This window comes from Moschus berezovskii, chromosome 3 (genome assembly GCF_049115385.1).
Source record: "Moschus berezovskii isolate FMDL1 chromosome 3, NW_MosBer_1.0, whole genome shotgun sequence".
NCBI lineage: Eukaryota > Metazoa > Chordata > Mammalia > Artiodactyla > Moschidae > Moschus > Moschus berezovskii.
The window spans coordinates 86,959,360-86,972,698 of NC_142462.1; the positions used below are offsets into that span (position 1 = coordinate 86,959,360).

General features: G+C 40.9%; 1 protein-coding gene and 1 non-coding gene across 5 annotated transcripts in view; both read left to right on the plus strand.

The window, feature by feature from the left end:
- Positions 1 to 217: 217 nt before the first annotated feature.
- TRNAR-CCU (transfer RNA arginine (anticodon CCU)) lies at positions 218 to 290 on the plus strand. The gene has a single exon. It is a non-coding gene; the product is annotated as a tRNA-Arg (tRNA).
- Positions 291 to 3,629: 3,339 nt separating this feature from the next.
- The window catches only part of COA1 (cytochrome c oxidase assembly factor 1), a 93,909-nt gene continuing 84,199 nt past the window's right edge, over positions 3,630 to 13,339 (plus strand). The window contains exon 1 of one of the 4 annotated variants that reach the window (XM_055421136.2): positions 3,630 to 3,690. The gene's annotated coding sequence lies outside the window, so the exon portion shown is untranslated. Of the gene's footprint in view, positions 3,721 to 13,339 lie in introns of all 4 variants that reach the window. The other 3 variants (XM_055421135.2, XM_055421131.2, XM_055421132.2) reach the window with 3 other exon arrangements.

Here is a 13,339-nt window from a genome sequence, read left to right on the forward strand (position 1 = left end):
CAACTTCTTTGGTAAAGCATTCCTTATGCTCATGGATTGTTTCCTGAGTTCACTGAATTGCATTTCTGAGTTTTCTTGTAGCTTGAATTTCTACATAACAACTATTCTGAATTCTCTATGAGGTAGCTCACAATAGTCCATGTTACCGCGGTTTTTCATGGTGCTTGATGAGTTGTTTCTCAGCCAGTTTGTTTTCACATGATCCTAATGTGTTAAAGCCCCAGTGGCCTAATGGATAAGGCATTGGCCTCCTAAGCCAGGGATTGTGGGTTCGAGTCCCATCTGGGGTGGCAAAATTTTGGGCTTCCCTGGTGGCTCAGAGGTTAAAGCGTCTGCCCGCAATGCGGGAGACCTGGGTTCAGTTCCTGGGTCAGGAAGATCCCCTGGAGAAAGAAATGGAAACCCATTCCAGTATTCTTGCCTGGAGAATCCCAGGGACGGAGGAGCCTGGTGGGTTACAGTCCACGGGGTCGCAGAGTCGGACACGACTGAGCGACTTCACTTCACTCACTAATGTGTTAAAGAATCCAACTGCTAATGCAGGAAATGTGGGTTCAATCCCTGGGTCAGAAAGATTCCCTGGAGAAGGATATGGCAACCCACTCCAGTATTCTTGCCTGGAAAATCCCAGGGACATAGGAGCGTGGTGGACTACAGTCCATGGGGTTGCAATAGAGTGGAACATGACTTGAGGACTGAAGGAAACAATGATTAAATAGATTAATAATTAGGGAATATTCTCTTGGTTACCAGTAGGTGGCGCCATAGCACAAGTTTTTGGTTTCTCTTACCTGCTGCTGCTGCTGCTAAGTCACTTCAGTCGTGTCCGACTCTGTGCGACCCCATAGACGGAAGCCCACCAGGCTCCCCCATCCCTGGGATTCTCCAGGCAAGAACACTGGAGTGGGTTGCCATTTCCTTCTCCAATGTGTGAAAGTGAAAAGTGAAAGTGAAGTCGCTCAGTCGTGTCCGACCCTTAGCGACCCCACGGACTGCAGCCCACCAGGCTCCTCCATCCAAGGGATTTTCTAGGCAATCGTTCTCTTACCTAAGCTGCATTATTTGACAATCATCACTTTTTCGTCCTTTGCCCCATCCGTCCCGCTTCCCAGGTGGTTCAGTGGTAAAGAATCCATCTGCTTATGCAGGAGACATGGGTTTGATCCCTGAGTTGGGAAGATCTCTGGAGAAGAAAGTGGCAACCCACTCCAGAATTCTTACCTGTTTGTTTCCCCAGTTCCACTTCTTCCATGTGTTCCATCCACCCACCTTTAAGTGTGCAAATGTGTGGCATTCTCTGGCCAGCCTGATGTGTTGGGCAGAGACACCTCTGTTGAGTTATGGATGTTTTCTGGTTGTGGATCAAAGGAGAGGCATCTCATAATGCCATGATGCTGATCACTTTTTCTAGCTTACGATGGAAACTCAGATTTTCACATTTCTTCTCTTTGAAAACAAGTATTTAAAGTTCTAAATTGTCCAGTAAATATCTCCAACTATTTAGGGAATTTTCAAATATTTTCCTGTTACTTATTTCTAACTTAATTTCACTATTATTAGAAAGTATAAAGCCTGATTTCAGTCTTTTAAAATTTATTGAGATTTGTTTCATAGACTAGCATATGGTTTAGTATTCTATAGTTATTGAGTGCAGTGTTCTAGGAGATATTAGGTCAAGGTGGCTGATAAATAGGTCAAGTGTTCTATAAATTGGGCAAGTTGATAATCTTTTTCTAGTCTTCTATATACTTATTTAAATGGAAAATTTCATGGATCTATTATCGAGGTTTTTATCTAATTCTGATTACTGAGAGATGAATGTTACTCACTGTAGTTGTTGATTTTTCTAATTCTCCTTGGAGTTTTTATTTCACATATATCAAACCTCTGATATATGTTGCATTCACGTTTCAGTTCAGTCACTCAGTCATGTCTCTTTGTGATCCCATGGACTGCAGCATGCCAGGCCTCCCTGTCCATCACCAACTCCCAGAGCCTATTCAAACTCATGTCCATTGAGTCGGTGATGCCATCCGGCCATCTCATCCTCTGTTGTCCCTTTCTCTTCCTGCCTTCAATCTTTCCAGCATTACGGTCTTTTCCAATGAGTCAGTTCTTCTCATCAGGTGGCCTAAGTATTGGAGTTTCAGCTTCAGCATCAGTCCTTCAATGAATATTCAGGACTGATTTCCTTTAGATGGACTGGTTGGATCTCCTTGCAGTCCAAGGAACTCTCAAGAGTCTTCTCCAACACCACAGTTCAAAAGCATACAAGTTTAGAATTGTTAAATTTTCTTGATGATTTAACCTCGTTATCATTATAAAATGTCCCCGTTTTCAACAACCAACATATTTGAGCAGGTACAATTTTTTATAACAGATACAAGTTTTATATATAAAATTATAGTAGATGCATGCAATTTCCCATTAGAAAACATATAGGGGAAGCATAGCCTTTGGATTAAAGATGACATTTTGGGAAAGATTACAAAAAACTTTTCCAGGTTTAAAACTGAAAGTTTTACTGTAAAATTTCTTGTAAACAAACTAGGCAGGACTCAATTTCATGATGACAGTATGTAAGCTAAGTAACAAAAGACATTCATTCCAACCTGCCTAATACGAATTTTATTAGTCTTTGAGGTAAATATTGTCTAGTTTACACTTATGTTTTATGATAAGATGTAATGGCTTGCTCAATTGTTTTCTCAAAGTAGCTGTGTCAAAATGTCCCCATTTTCTTTCTTTTTCTTCTTTTTAATATTAATTTTCTCATCTACTTGTATCATTTCTAGGTTTCTGCCTTTGAGCTTACTAATTCTCTTTTCCCTATGGTCTGCTTTGTTTCTCTCTGGCCTCTATCAGTTTCTTTTGATTAAAGAATCCAAGGGCCTGGGTGGTAGGTAATACTTGAACTTCAAACTTGTCATTAAAGCAAAGGGTGACGTTAATAGTAGCGATAATGATAATGGAATAATCAAGATGAAAATAATAAATAGCATTTATTGAACACTTACATACTGCCAGACGAGTCTGATCGCTTTACATCCTTATGACAAATCTATTAAGTAATTACTACTACTAATGCATTTTGCTTAAACGCCACGAGAACGGAGACCGTTACATTTTTTCTTAACAATCCATGGAGCACAGTAAGAATTTAACATTTAATGGATAAAAAAAATTCGCGTTGTTAAGTTTCTCAGTCGAATCGGCAAGATGGACTTCAGTGCCAGAGCGGGGCTCAGATGGCCCGTGGTTTCGCATCCTTGGAGGTGAATCGAAGCGCCAGATCCCCGCGAGGAGCAATAGGAACCAGTGGTTTTAAATTTCCTAGGCAACCGCTGATGGACTGACAGTATGTTGGGGGCTAATGGGGTGCACAAAACAAAAAGCTGAGATTTGAGAAGACAAATGTCCCCTTCTCGCGCTCGACAAGCTTCTAAGAAGCCGTGCAGCGCAACCAATTCCAGCCTGAGATGCCGCCGCTTTGGCGCCGGGATTTTGCAATCGCTCAGCGGCTTCCGCACGTCCTGACTGCTCTAGCCCCGAGAGGAGGTGACGCCGGAAGTCTCGACTGCTCCTCGCGGGGCGTGTCCACCCGCCGGCCTTTGCCCCACCCACTCACACACTCCACTTCCGGAAGGGGCCGGCACGCGCTCTGTGGCGCGGTGTTTCTGCGCCTGGCAGGTTAGCGTCCACCCGGGAGAAGAGAGTCGGGTCAGTCCTACTCCAAAAGCATTTGTTGCCTTCGTTCTGGAGACCGCTTTTGCGCGAGCGGCGGACTGTTGCCAGGGCAGCACGTCAGGGGCCACCTCCTTGTTGTTGCAGCACCTCCTGGAGCTGCGTGATTGGGGGACCCGAGGAGGGCTAATCGTGACCTTGCCCCGTGGTCCTTGGTGAGCGTGTCCAGGAGCACATTTGTGAAGAGGCGGAACTGTGCACTTTGTCGGTGGTCCCAGGTTACAACAGTCCGAGAGAGGCCCTGCCCAGATGATTGTATAAAAGAATACTCTGGCTCGGTGTTCACGATCGTTCGTCTCCATCACAGCTGAGCTCCATAAGGGGGCTGACCATAGAAGTGATTTTCAGCGTTTGAGTGATTTTCGGGTGTTTGTATAAGCGTGCGAATGCGTGTTTGTCAGTCTGTGCGTGTGTGGAAAGGGCTGTAATTTAAAAAATCCGCAAGTATTATATTTTGCTACTTTTCCTGGTCTCTTCCCCTCATTCCTCTTTATTCTCACCTGAGGGGCATTGCTTTCCTTCACCTTTGGATATAAGCAGCAACTCTCTACTTGAACTTACACGTTTTTTTAAAATTTTTTATTAGAAAACTGAAATTTACAATGTGTTTATATCAGTCACTGAATACATGGCATTTAAAAACAACATCATTATAGAAAGATAACAAAAATACAAAGTCTTAAAACCTATGGGATATGGAAAACATTATCCACTGAGGCCATAAATGTATTCCCACCAACAATGTAAGAGGGTTCCCTTTTCTCCACACCCTCTCTAGCTTTTATTGCTTGTAGACTTTTGGATAACAGCCATTCTGGCTGGCGTGAAATGGTACCTCATTGTGGTTTTGATTTGCATTTCTCTGATTATGAGGGATGTTGAGCATTTTTTCATGTGTTTGTTAGCCATCTGTATGTCTTCTTTGGAGAAATGTCTGTTTAGTTCTTTGGCCCATTTTTTGATTGGGTCGTTTATTTTTCTGGAATTGAGCTGCAGGAGTTGCTTGTATATTTTTGAGATTAATCCTTTATCAGTTGCTTCATTTGCTATTATTTTCTCCCATTCTGAAGGCTGTCTTTTCACCTTGCTTATAGTTTCCTTTGCTTGGCCGAAGCTTTAAATTTTAATTAGGTCCCATTTGTTTATTTTTGCTTTTATTTCCAGTATTCTGGGAGATGGGTCATGGAGGATCCTGCTGTGATTTATGTCAGAGAGTGTTTTGCCTATGTTCTCCTCTAGGAGTTTTATAGTTTCTGGTCTAAGATCTTACACATTTAAAACACAGATCTGACTGTTAATCCTCTACTTAAAACCTTACAGGCCTTCCCATTGATTCAGGATAGTACAAATTCCTTTGGCTGGACTGAAGACACTTCAAAGTCTTGTTTCTGCTGAAGTTTTCAGTCTCATCTCCTTTCATGGGAAACACACATACACATACATGCTGTATGCCCCTGTCATGCCATCCTGCAGTAATTTCCTCTCTTTGGCTATGATAGTGTTTTACAATGGTTTACCCACATTTGGGATTTTATTTTTCCATTCAGTCAGAATTTAGTGAATTCTGGTATTGCCAGACACTCTTTTAGGAACTGGGGGGGGGGGGAGGGGGAATGGAGTTAAAATTTTGGGGAAAAAGCCCAACCTGCAGTCCTTTTGAAAAATAACAGCTTGATTGAGATACAGTTCACACACCATGGAATTTTAAAATACACATTGCTTTTCAGTGCATTCACAAAGTTGTACAACCAACAACCACGATTTTAAAATATTTTCATCGCCCCTGAAAGAAACCTTATACCCATTAGCAGTCTCCCTTGAGTTCCTCCTTACCCTACCCCACTTTTAGCTCTAAGGAACTACTAATCTGCTGAATATATAAATATATTTGTCTATTCTGGACAATTCTAGAATAGGCTGATAAAATTATAAACGGTGTGGTCTTCTTTCGCTTAACATGTTGAAGCATATCAGCACTTCATTTCTTTTTATTGCTAAATATTATTTCTCTATGTGGATATACCACCAGTTATTTATCCATTGGTCCTGTTGATGGGTATTTCAGTTGTTTTGGTTATCCTAAATAATGCTGCTGTGAACATTGGTGTACACGTTTTTTTGTGTGAGCATAACGATTTCATTTCTCTTTGCTATGTATGTAAGAGTAGGATTCCTGGGTCATATGGTAATTCTACATTTAACATTTTGAAGAACTACCAGACTTTTTTTTTTTTTTTTATTAAAGCAGCTGCACCATTTTATATTCCTGTAAGCAGTGTATAAAGGTTCTGATTTCTTCACATCCTTGCCAACGCTTATTATCTTTTTTATTTTGTTTAAATTCTAGCTGTCCTAGGGGGTGTGAAGCATTGTCTCGTGGTTTTGATTTGTATTTCCCTGATGGCTAATGTTGAGCATCTTTGTGTGTGCTGTTGGCCACGTGCATATCTTCTTTGGAGAAATGTCTGTTCATTCCTTTGCCCATTTAAAAACTAAGCTGTTGTTTACCATTGAGTTGTAAGAGTGCTTTATATATTCTAGGTCAAGTCTTTCATCAGGTGTATGACAGTCTTCGGGATTACTCAAGTTCCTTTAAATGGGAAGCACATGAGCTTAATTTTGACTTTTCCTGGAGACCATGTTATACAGATCTGTGGGAGTAATTCAGAGTGAATTACTAAGTGTGAAAGACCAGGCTCAACTTTTTTTTGTATTTTACTATTCTAATGTTTTACGTTTTTATGTGGTCAGTACTGTGAATGTTTTCCTTAAAAGGCTTCTGGGTGGTCGTTTGGGATACTGTTCTTAAATGATAGGAATTACAGAAACTGACGTGGTAGTTCCCTGGTTAGTCTGAGTTGCTTGTACTGTGTTTAGCTTTACTGGCAAGTCTTATTTTATTGTGCTTTGATTATTGTGTTTTTTACAAATTGAAGGTCTCTGATGCAAACCTGCATCAAACAACTCTATTGGCGCCATTTTCCCACAACATTTGCTCACTTTGTGTCTTTATGTTACATTGTGATAATTCTCACAATATTTCAAACTTTGTCATTATTATTAATTTGTTATGGTGATCTGTCAACCGTGATCCTTGATGTTGCCATTGTAATTGTTTTTGGGTGTCATGAACTGTGCCCATATAAGACAGTGAAATTAATTGAGAAACTTTTGTGTTCTGACTGTTCCACCAACTGACTGTTACCCTGTTTCTCCCCCTCTGCTTGGGCTTCCATAGTCCCTGAAATGTAATATTGAAATTAGACTAATTGATAACCCTGCAGTGGCCTGTAAGTGTTCAAATGAAAGCAGGTATTACACTGTCAGGCTTCCTGAGTAGCTCAGTTGGTAAAGAATCCGCCTGCAATGTGGGAGACCTGGGTTCAATCCCTGGGTTGAGAAGAACCCCTGGAGGAGGGCATGGCAACCCACTACAGTGTTCTTGCCTGGAGACTCCCCAGGGACAGAGGAACCTGGCAGGCTCAGTCCATGGGGTCACAAAGAGTTGGACACGACTGAGCGACTTTCACTTTCACTTTGGAAGAGGTTGATTTCAACTTTAAGACTTGGTGGAGGACATAATTTTAGATATGGTGGGAACAGCAAGAGAGCTAGAATTAGTAGTGGAGTCTAAAGATGTGACTGAATTGCTGTGATCTCATGATATAACTTTAATGGATGAAGAATTGCTTCTTATGGTTGAGCAAAGAAAGTGATTTCTTGAGATGGTACCTACTCCCAGTGAAGATTATGTGAAGATTGTTGACATGAAAGCAAAGTATTTAAAATATTACATCAACTTATTTGATACAATGGTGACAGTGTTTGAGAGGTAACTCCAATTTTGAAAGAAATTCTCCTGAGGGTAAAATGCTGTGTAGCAGCATTCCTTGCTACAGAGAAATCATTTGGGAAAGGAAAAGTCAGTGGATGCAGCAAACTTCATTGTTGTCTTACTTTAAGAAATTGCTGCATCCACCTCAACCTTCAGCATTCATACCCTGATCAGTCAGAGTGTGTATGTGTCGCTTCAGTGATGTTCAACTCTGCGATCTATGAACTGTAGGCCTCTGGGCTCCTCGGTCCATGGGATTCTCCAGGCAAAATACTGGAGTGGGTTGCCATGCCCTTCTCCAGGGACTCTTCCTGACCCAGGGATCGAACCTGTGTCTCTTACACGTCTGCTGCATTGGCAGGCAGGTTCTTTACCACTAGCACCACCTGATCAGTCAGTAGCCACCAACATCAGAGAAAGACCCTCCACCACCAGAAAGATATGACTCTGAAAGTGCACATGATAGTTAGCTGTTTTGTTTTTTTTTTAGCAGTGAACTATTTAAGTTTTACGTATTGGTTTTAGATATAGTGCTGTTGCACAGTTAATAGACTGTGGCATAGTGTGAACGTAACTGTCACATGCCCTGGGAAAACAGAAAACTCATGTGACTTACTTTATTGCAATATGCACTTAATTGTGACGGTCTGGAGCTAAACCCACAATATCTCGGAAGTGTGCCTGTAGAGTGTTCATTGTTTCAGACTCTTGTGCCTCCCTGTCTTTCTGCCTTGAAAAACATGCTAAAATCTGCTTCAGCTTTGTTCTTTAACCTTTCTATAACACTTAGAAGTTATTTTCTTATTCTCATCTTCACGTTTAGTATAGTGCATTAGTTTTTTGAGAGCTGTGCTGGACAGTTGGTCATCAAATAGAGGTACTTAATGTGGTGTTGGAGAAGACTCTTGAGAGTCCCTTATACTGCAAGGAGATCCAACCAGTCCATTCTAAAGGAGATCAATCCTGGATGTTCATTGGAGGGACTGATGCTAAAGCTGAAACTCCAATACTTTGGCCACCTCATGCGACGAGTTGACTCACTGGAAAAGACTCTGATGCTGGGAAAGGTTGGGGGCGGGAGGAGAAGGGGACGACGGAGAATGAGATGGCTGGATGGCATCACCGATTCTGTGGACATGAGTTTGAGTGTACTCTGGGAGTTGGTGATGGACAGGGAGGCCTGGCGTGCTGTGATTCATGGGGTCGCGGAGAGTCGGACACGACTGAGCGACTGAACTGAACTGAACTGAACTGAACTGAATGCATGCCCACAGAAGTTTATTTGAAGATTTTATGTGTGCAGAGCTTGAGTGTAACTATGCTGGTTCTGTATTGACTGTGAAATGCTGGGAATAGTAGTTTTATAAAATCCTATTAACATTATTTGGTGTTTGTTTTTCTCATTTCATTGATTTAAAGGTAGTGGTAATGCAGGTATTTTTAGGGTCTCTGAACATTTTGAGTAATTGAGGAAAACTATATATCATAGCTCCCTCGAAAAATAGCTTCCATGTAAAATTCTAATTTACATGCAATACCTGAAGCTTTATTATTTCCATGTGGCCTGATTTGTCAGGAGGAGTGTGTGTTTCTTGCTCTAGTATTTGCTTTTCTTTTTAAATTGTAGTAAAATACCCATAACGTGAAATGTAGCGTTCTAACCATTTAAGTGTACTATTCAGTGATATTAGGTGCCTTCATTTTGTTGTGCAGCTGTCGCCACCATCCTCTCCGAACCTTTGTCTTCCTGCACTGAAATCCTGTATAGCCTGTTCCACAGTAACGCCCCAGTTCCCCTGTCCCCAGCCCCTGGTAACCGCCTCTCCACTTTGTCTCTGGAAGACAGTATTTCTCTTTGTGTCCCATTTGTTTTGCTTTGTATCGTGTCTTTCAGGTTCATCCTTGTGGCATATTGCAGAATTTTCTTCCTTTTTAAGGCTAAATAACATTCCATTGTAGGCATATATCACATTTTGTTTATCCATTCATTAGTTCATAGATATGTGGGTGGTTTCCATCTTTTCGCTATTATGAATAGTGCTTCTGTAAACATTGGTACACAGTTATTGTTTGAGTTCTCTTGAGTGTATGCCATAAATGGAATTGCTGGGTCATGGGATAATTCTTGGGCTTCCCCAGTAGCACAGCTGGTAAGTAATCTGCCTGCAATGGAGGAGACCCTGGTTTGATTTTTGGGTCAGGAAGACCCCCTGGAGAAGGGATTGGCTACCTACTCCAGTATTCTTGGACTTTCCTGGTGTCTCAGATGGTAAAGAATCCACCTGCAATGCAGAAGACCTGGGTTTGATCGCTGGGTTGGGAAGACCCCCTGGAGGATGGCATGGCAACCCACTCTAGTATTCTTGCCTGGAGAATCCCCATGGACAGAGGAGCCTGGTGGGCTACAGTCCATCGGGTTGCAAAGAGTCGGACATGACCGAATGACTAAGCACAGCACAGGGTAATTCTTGGTTTGATTTTTTGAGGAACCATCAGTTTGCTTCAGTGTTTTTTGTCATTCACATAAAATATGAGGCTTAAAAGAATTGTGTAATTTAGGCATGTATTAATGATCACATTTACCTTTCTAAAAATGTGATTTCAAAGAGCCATTTCCTGATTGAAGGTATGTGGGAGTTTTTGTCTTAGGTTTTGGAAATCTTGGAGTTTTAAAATTATGTGCTAGAATTCAGACTAAATAAGTTTACCTGGATAGGTTCCCAGATCCCAAACTTGTTTATGATCTAATCTGCTTTTTTTTTTTCCTCTTGTTTGATTTCAGTGCTTGTTTTCTGTGTTTTCAATCTTTTGGGGAAATTACTTGTCATGGCAGATGGTAAGATGGGGGTGATTTTGCATCATTGCAGAGGTCTGGATTGTTCTGTTATGCTGAGTATCTCGTTGGATACTTTGGCAATTACTCTGGTATGCTGTGAATACTGCTGCTTCTGACAGGCAAGTTTAGTGCAAAGATATCCATGTCATTAATTAGTGAAGAGTGGGAAATGACCAATATTATTCTCTTATTACTGTACCATTATTTTTTCAACTACTCCCCTGAAGTTGGAAGTGTTATGTTGTTGTGGGTACTGTGATCCCTCTCAATAACTGGCCTCTCTGCGATCAGTGGGGAAGTGTAGACAAACAGAAAGCAATATGACTCAACCAAATCTTAGAAAACTAAGATCTCATGCTTGCCAGACTCTCTCTCTTCCCCTTCCGCTCCAATTCTAACATCTTTCGTAAACTCCCTGTTTAATATTTCCTCATCACTGTTACAGCCCATACCCCATGGTAAACAACAAGCGTAATATCAGGAGAGATGGAAGGAACAAAGGTGTTAATGTGGCTTTTACTCTCAGTTTGGGTCACTTGGTCATCTGGGCTCTCTCACCTGGTGATCCATTGTGTGGGCTCTTGGTACCTTATTTCATTTGTCAACTACAGATGCACTTGAAAGGTCCCCAGATGGTTTGGGTGCTCCAGACTCTTGGAACTTGAATATAACTTAAATCTGTATGGGATTTCCCTGGTATCCAAAATACCAAGATTACATAGATGCTGAGTATCCAGCCTGGACTGTTTATGCTCCAGCTTTTTGAGTAAGACTAAACACACTGACATAAAATGCCTTTATAATTCTTCTTTTGAGGTTATTCACCTGAAGGTGAATATTAACTCCTAGTTTTCGGTAATAGATTTTTACCTTTCATCAGACTTGTCTCTGCTAGGGACAAAGTGATTTTACTGCTGGTGTACATCATTAACCTTTAGAAAAGCTTCCAAGTCCATATTAAACATTTCAGCATGCTTGTGTCAGATCAGGACCTTTCTGTAGCTCAAACTGAGGTATAAACAGCAAAACTTGAATTTTATGTGAATGTTTTTGCATTCTAACTTTAGGATTTTTCTTCCTTTCTATAAACATGTGGCACTGAGTATTTTTATCCTGTTATTCTGTATCTGTCTTTTAAAAAATTATCATGCAGTACAATAGACTATTTTACCCTTTGGTTTTGTTCTTTAAATTGTAATACACGTATAGATTTGTGTGACTACTGCTATAATCAGGGTACACCTCACCTCAAAAAATCCCTCCTGCTCTCTTCAGGGTTACCTTTCCATTACCCAGTAACCAAAAAGTAAATGTTTTTGTGCTTTGTACTGTGGGAAGCAGTAAGGTGGTTTTCCTTCCTTTTCTCTTTACCACTGATTTTTACTCAAATGCGATGGACTAAAAAGGATAAAATAAACATAATCCCTTTTCATTTTCTTTCAGAAACTCAAAACTTTTTCATAAACTTGATTAGGAATAAGATCATTTTGCCTCTGATGAGTTCCAGCAGGGGGCGGTGTTGGGCCATAACAGTACACAAAGATTGTTGCAAAATAACTAACTTGAACTTTTTACTTCAGGGAAACAGGACAATTAATTAAGAATTGACATTTAACTCTAGAATCTACTTTCTTTGGATCTATTCCAAAAGCTATCTTACTCCTAGCAAAGCAGTCTGTGGATGAAAGCATCCTTTAATTCTTTTGTATTTGTTTTCAGATACATTTTGTTTTAAATGTTTGTAGAATTAGGAGTTAACTTTTTAAGGTTAACCTTTGTGGAAGGGATACCTGCAGTATTATGGGTGAATCTGTGAATCCTCCCTTCCAGCCCTTCCCTGTGATCTGGTAGAATTTTATCAGAGACATATGTCAGGTGTTATATATTCCAGTATTCTTTATTGCGGGCAGGAACCCCATCTATAATATTCCTCATAATTGATTGCATTAATTAATCAGCAAATGGAGCAGATGCAGAAGAAAGATGCAGATTTTGATTGCCAGGATCCTGAGTTTGAAGCTTTAATGGAGATGTTTAGTGAGAAATGATGAAGTGGAGCCTGTGAGACATTCACAGTTAGGTGATTAAGGTTTTCAAACCTAACTCACTCAAAAAGGGATTCCTAACTTGTATCCAAATAGAAAAAGGAGTACGTCAAGGTTGTATATTGTTACCCTGCTTATTTAACTTATATGCAGAGTACATCATGAGGAACGCTGGGCTGGAAGAAGCACAAGCTGGAATCAGGATTGCCGGGAGAAATGTCAATAACCTCAGATATGCAGATGACACCACCCTTATGGCAGAAAGTGAAGAGGAACTAAAAAGCCTCTTGATGAAAGTGAAAGAGGAGAGTGAAAAGGTTGGCTTGAAGCTCAACATTCAGAAAACAAAGATCATGGCATCTGGTCCTATCACTTCATGGGAAATAGATGGGGAAAGAGTGGAAACAGTGTCAGACTTTATTTTTTTGGGCTCCAAAATCACTGTGGATGCTGATTGCAGCCATGAAATTAAAAGACGCTTACTCCTTGGAAGGAAAGTTAAGACCAACCTAGATAGTATATTAAAAAGCAGAGACATTACTTTGCCAACCAAGGTCTGTCTAGTCAAGTTTATGGTTTTTCCAGTGGTCATGTATGGATGTGAGAGTTGGACTATGAAGAAGGCTGATTGCCGAAGAATTGATGCTTTTGAACTGTGGTGTTGGAGAAGACTCTTGAGAGTTCCTTGGACTGCAAGGAGATCCAACCAGTCCATTCTAAAGGAGATCAATCCTGGGTGTTCATTGGAAGGACTGATGCTGAGGCTGAAACTGCAATACTTTGGCCACCTCATGTGACTCACTGGAAAAGACTCTGATGCTGGGAATGATTGGGGGCGGGAGGAGAAGGGGACGACAGAGAATGAGATGGCTGGATGGC